Source organism: Vicia villosa, unplaced genomic scaffold, assembly GCF_029867415.1.
Source record: "Vicia villosa cultivar HV-30 ecotype Madison, WI unplaced genomic scaffold, Vvil1.0 ctg.001588F_1_1, whole genome shotgun sequence".
NCBI classification, from domain to species: Eukaryota; Viridiplantae; Streptophyta; class Magnoliopsida; order Fabales; family Fabaceae; genus Vicia; species Vicia villosa.
Window position 1 is genome coordinate 160,240 of NW_026705667.1, and position 6,000 is coordinate 166,239.

Here is a 6,000-nt window from a genome sequence, read left to right on the forward strand (position 1 = left end):
AAATGTTTGATGGGGTTTGATTAATTGGGGAAATCCCAAATTCTTAATTAATTTGGAAAAATCTTCCATAGTTAGATCTATGGAAATTTTTGATGGGGTTTGATGTTTTATCTGCTTCCGTAGATATATGTACGGAAGAAATTAAATTTTTTCAAAATATGGGGTGCTTCCGAATGTGCATCTACGGAAGCAGCAGGGGGCAAAATTGATATTTTGCCTAGTGTATAAGAGATTCATGGGGTTGGTTGAGAAATGGTCTATATTTAACCCTTGTTTTTTAAATATATTGTTGATAGTAATATTATTTTTTAAAATAATAATAAAATAGATTTAGTTGAATTAATTAAAGAAAATTATAACCTTTTGGAATTAATTTAATTTAATAATTACACTAAGAAACTAATTTAATTAATAAATATTATATATATACACGGTAAATATCTTTACAACACAAATAAAATTTTTTCAAATATTTTTGTTTTTTTCATAATACATTAAATTAATTTAATAATATTATAACTTTTGTTGAATTAATTCAATTTTAAATTAAAAATTAGAAAATAATTATATTAATAATTTTTATATACACAAAAAATAATTAAAATACAACTAAAATTTAAATAAAAGTTTTTTTTATGTTTTTTCGATGATACACAAATTTAATACTACTACAACTTTTGCTGACTTGGTATAATTTAAGAAAAAAATTTAAGTAATATATATATATATATATATATATATATATATATATATATATATATATATATATATATATATATATATATATATATATATATATATATATATATATATATATATATATATATATATATATATACACACACAATAAATATCTTTATAAAAAGAGGAAAAGTTTTTAAAATACTATTTGTATTTTTTTCCATGATAAATAAAATCAATTTAATATTTCTATTACTTTTGTTGAGTTATTTTAATTTAATAATAACATTAAGAAACTAATATAATTAATAATTTTAATATTCACAAAAAAAATTTACAGTACATTTAAAAATTAATCAAAAGCTTTTTGAATTGTTTCTAGGATACACCAAATTCGTATAATAATGCTATTTATTTTGTTGAATTAAATTAATTTAATAATAGCATATTAAAACTAATTTAATTAATAAATTGTATATACACAATATATATATATATATATATATATATATATATATATATATATATATATATATATATTTATTTATTTATTTATTTATTTATTTATTTTTTCCTAACACAGCTAAAATTTTAAAATATTTTTTCATTTTTCCATGATACATTAAATTAATTTAACAATGCTATAACTTTTTTAAAATTAATTTAACTTCATAATAACACTGAGAAATTAATTTAATCATTAATTTATAGAAACACAAAAAATATTTTCAGAAAAATAAAAAATTAGTTAAAAGAGTTTTGGATTTTTTTCAAAGATACACAAAATTATTTTACTATGTGATTGAGAGTTTGAAGGGAAACTTAGGGAAGAACTTTGTAAAAATGAAAATAATTGTAATATGACACCACAAAATTATTGTTTTCCACCCATAATTTATTCCAACATCTTTCTTTGGCTACTTCTATATTATAAAGAACACCACAAAACTCTGCTAATAAGTTGGTTCTCCATGGGAGAGGCTTAGCAAAATCCAATGAGAAATCACCTGAGCTCTTCCTAGTATTAGAAGCAAACGATCTCTCAACATTGCACTTTATACAACTATGAAGAGGGAGATTCCAAAAAATCTCTTTAATTAGAGAGGCCCTTGGAGGATGAGTGAGGACCTAAAAATCTTTAAGGACTGCAAAATCAAATTGGTTGTATTTGAATATGTGGTTGGATTTAGAGCATGACAACTTAACTTGCACCATAATGAGAGCACAAAATGTGGAAAGATTAGAAGTCATGTCATGATACCTTATAGAATTTCTTGCATTCCAAATGGAATTAGGCTTCCCAAAAGTTAGCAGATGAAATCTGGATCAACAAGTTGAGCAATTTACAGAACTGTTTCCAGAGCTTTGTGGAAAAAGAATAGTTAGAAAGAGATGATTCATAGGGAGCACTTTGAGACCATGAAAAAGCCTTTGAACTGAAGTTGATCATCTATAGGTACTTTATTATACATAAATCTCCATGCCAAAAGGGATTTAGAATGAGGGATATCTAAACTCCAAATAGAAGAAACTCGTGGAGGAGCAGATTGAATGTGTTTTTTAAACTGATAAGCATCCTTTAGTGATCTCTAGAAACCTAGCGCCGCGCTCCTCCGGCAAAGCTCCCTCCGTGCTTTCTTTCCCTTCTCTGCTTCATCATGCCTTTGTGATTTTTAGAATGGATTTCAATGCTCTCTTCCCTGAAACTATTGCTCCCCGGTCCACTGCCACCAAACCAGATTCATCAAAGCCCCCCTCCGATGATTCTTCTACCAAATCTTTTGCTCAGGTTCTTAAGGGGGTTTGTGACATCCCTAACTCTCAATTTCCTCCTCCGGTCATCAAAGGAGATCGACCTTCCATAATTATCCCTGAAGAAGAGTACAAGGCAGGATTAAACGATTGCAAAAACAACATGCATGGTCGTGTCATCTGGCCTAAAGGCTCTTCACCACTCACTATGGCGGCAATTCGAGTGAAACTGGTTTCTATTTGGCCGGATGTGAAAACTGGGGAATTCTATCCCTTGGTAAAGGCTACTACGAACTCACTTTTTCTAATGCTGAAGATATGCGAAGAGTCCATGCTTATGGCTCTATCAATCTGAATCCAGGTACGTTGAAGCTTTTTGCTTGGACCAAGGATTTCAATCCTTCTCTGCAACACAACACAGCTGCTCAAGTCTGGGTCAGATTTTTCGGTCTTACATAGGAATATTGGAGGCCCCGTATTCTGTTTGCTATTGCTAGTTGTGTCGGTACTCCGATTTGTATTGATTCTGCCTCCTACAAATCCAGATTAGATAGAACTTTTGGACATTTCGTCCGAGTTCTTGTTGAAATGGATCTGACTCAGCCTATCCATTATAATGTTCTTGTTGAACGTGAAGGATTTGCTTTTTTCTCAGACATAGAATATGAGAATATGCCGGCTCTTTGCACTCATTGCAAGAAGACGGGGCATGAAGTGCAAGATTGTAAGCTTTTGAGGAGAACCAATTCCAATCAGGTTCCCAAACCAAAGGCCGCTTATGTCCCTAAGCCTATCGGGATTTCTTCGAATGAGCCGGAGATTCCTATTGCTCCATAATTCTGATAATTTTGTTTCTCAGGTGCCTTCGGATTCGGACTCACAAGTTTCATCCTTTGTCGATGCTACTCAAAACCGGGTTGGTATTATCAACGATGTTGACGCTAATTTTCTGCAGAACTCGTGGGGAAATTTGGAAAACACTTATTCTGATGTTGGAGCGTTTTCGGCTTCCATTTCAAAACTCAACAAAACACAGGTTACCAAGAAAAAGCAAAAGTATCCCACAAGGTCCCAAGCAGGCCTAAAATCGCGTTTCTCATGAAGAGCATCTACTGGAATATCAGGGGCTTGGCTAACGCCCCCTCAAGATTAGCCTTGAAGAGACTTATTAAACTTCATAACCCGGATTTCATCTTTATTTCCGAACCAAAATTGGATTATAAAATTTTCCCACCAACTGGTTTTTCAGACTGGATTTCAGACCTTTCAGTTTCAACTCTGCATCGCAACCGTCCTTATGGTGCTTCTGTACCAATGTGTTCTCCCCCGTAGTGATTTCTTTATCGGATCAATTTGTTGCTTTCTCGTTTGATTTGGATCATTGCAACTTGGCTTGTGCAGCAATCTATGCTTCCACCAACCTTATAAAGAGAAGGGAGCTTTGGTCTGATCTTAACAATCTTCAATCTTCGCACCCTCTTCCTTGGTCCTTCTTTGGCAATTTTAATGCTATTTTAGGTGCTCATGAGCATAGAGGTAGGCTCAATCCCTCTAGAGGCCCTATGATGGATTTTCAAAATTGGACCGATCATTCCCATCTTATTCACATTCCTACGATCGGTGCTGAGTTTACTTGGTCTAATAAGCGAGATGCTCCGTTCACGATGGAAAGGCGCCTTGATAGATGCATTGGAAACCAATTGTGGTTTGACTGTTGCAATCAAATCTCTGTATCCACCCTCTCCAAAGTTTCCTCGGATCACTATCCTCTTTTGCTGGAGATGCATATCAATCCTCTCAGGGTAGTGTCGCAATTCAAATTCTTAAAAGCTTGGACTCTCCACAAGGGCTGCAAAGATCTCATTGTTAAAGTTTGGAATCAAAAAGTGGTGGGGTGTAATATGTTTATTCTGTCTAAAAAGCTTCAGTTGTTGAAAAAAGAGTTGAAAGGTTGGAACAAGAATACCTTTGGAGACATTTTGGTTAATGTCAAAGTGGCAGAAGCTAAGCTCAGTTTCTTACTGTAGCGGTAAAAAATACACTCGAGCGTAATTGCGCGCTCGAAGTACAACAGAGTCGCCACCGAACTTTATTTATTCCAAGAAGGAAAGGGAAAATATCGATAAAACCCATAAAGAGAAAAGAAATGGATAAGATGGTCATCGCAACCAAATTAGGGTTCGGGAGTCGGTTAAGCAAGGGGAAGGTATTAACACCCCTCACCTCCATCGTACTCGATGGGACCCATTTAGTTAGTTTCGTGTTTGAGTGTTAGCGTAATGTTTGCATTCTTATACTTATTAATCGAGAAAAGATGAAAGAAAAGGTTTTGTTATTGTGAAGAAAAAGAAATGATTTTTTTATTATTATGCTCGCCAAGACGTTTGTATCTTGTGCCTACGTATTCCCTATTGCAATGGGAAAGTCAGAGCAATCGTAGTTCGGGCTAAGAACCACGAAAAGTTTGTTGGTTGATTTTAGCGAGAGGTACTCGATCGCTTTCAAATGGAGACAATACTACGTACACATGGATAAGAGATCACTACAAGAATGGATGACTAAATCAAGAGTGAGACGAGATTTTGGCCATCATCGCATTCGAGTGGAAGATATTCGATCTTCACATGTAGGAGTATGTTCGCATTTTGAAATTGACTAAGTGTCTCGATTTATGAAAAGAGGTTTTAATATGAAAAGGCCATGAGGCAAAAAGGTTTTATTGAAATTGAAGTTGTTTTGTTTACGGATGTTTAGCAAAGGATTGAGCATAGGTGTTCACCTAGCGCGTCTTTACCCAAGGTATTCAAAAGGTGTTCACCAATTGTCACTTGTTGTCCAAGTTAATGAAGGAGGATGCTTGCGGACGTTTAGTAAGGTGTTTGAGCATAGGTGTGCACCTAGCGCGTCCTTTACCCAAGGTATTCAACAGGAGCGAGCCCCATTGTCACTTGTTGTCCTTGTTAATTAATGTATTTTGGTTCAAAAGATCAAGATATTCAAGAGGTGTGCACTTCTTGTCACCCGATCTTTCGATTTGATTAATGTGTTTTGATTCAAAGGATCAAGGTATTCAAGAGGTGTTCACTTCTTGTCACTTGATCACTTTGATTTGATTAATTTGTTTTGATTCAAAGGACCAAGGTATTCAAGAGGTGTTCACTTCTTGTCACTTGATCACTTTGATTTGATTAATGTGTTTTGATTCAAAGGATCAAGGTATTCAAGAGGTGTTCACTTCTTGTCACTTGATCACTTTGATTTGATTAATTTGTTTTGATTCAAAGGATCAAGGTATTCAAGAGGTGTTCACTTCTTGTCACTTGATCACTTTGATTTGATTAATGTATTTTAATTCAAAAGATCAAGGTATTCAAGAGGTGTTCACTTCTTGTCACTTGATCGCTTTGATTTGATTAAGAAAGGTTTTAAAAAAAAGGTGTTAATCCAAAAGAATCGAGGTATTGAAGAGGTGTACACTTCTTGTCACTCGATCTTTCGGTATGGTTTAAAGAAAGTTTGTAAGGAAGAAACTCGACGTTGGATCGAGAAATAATTTGTAACGACTTG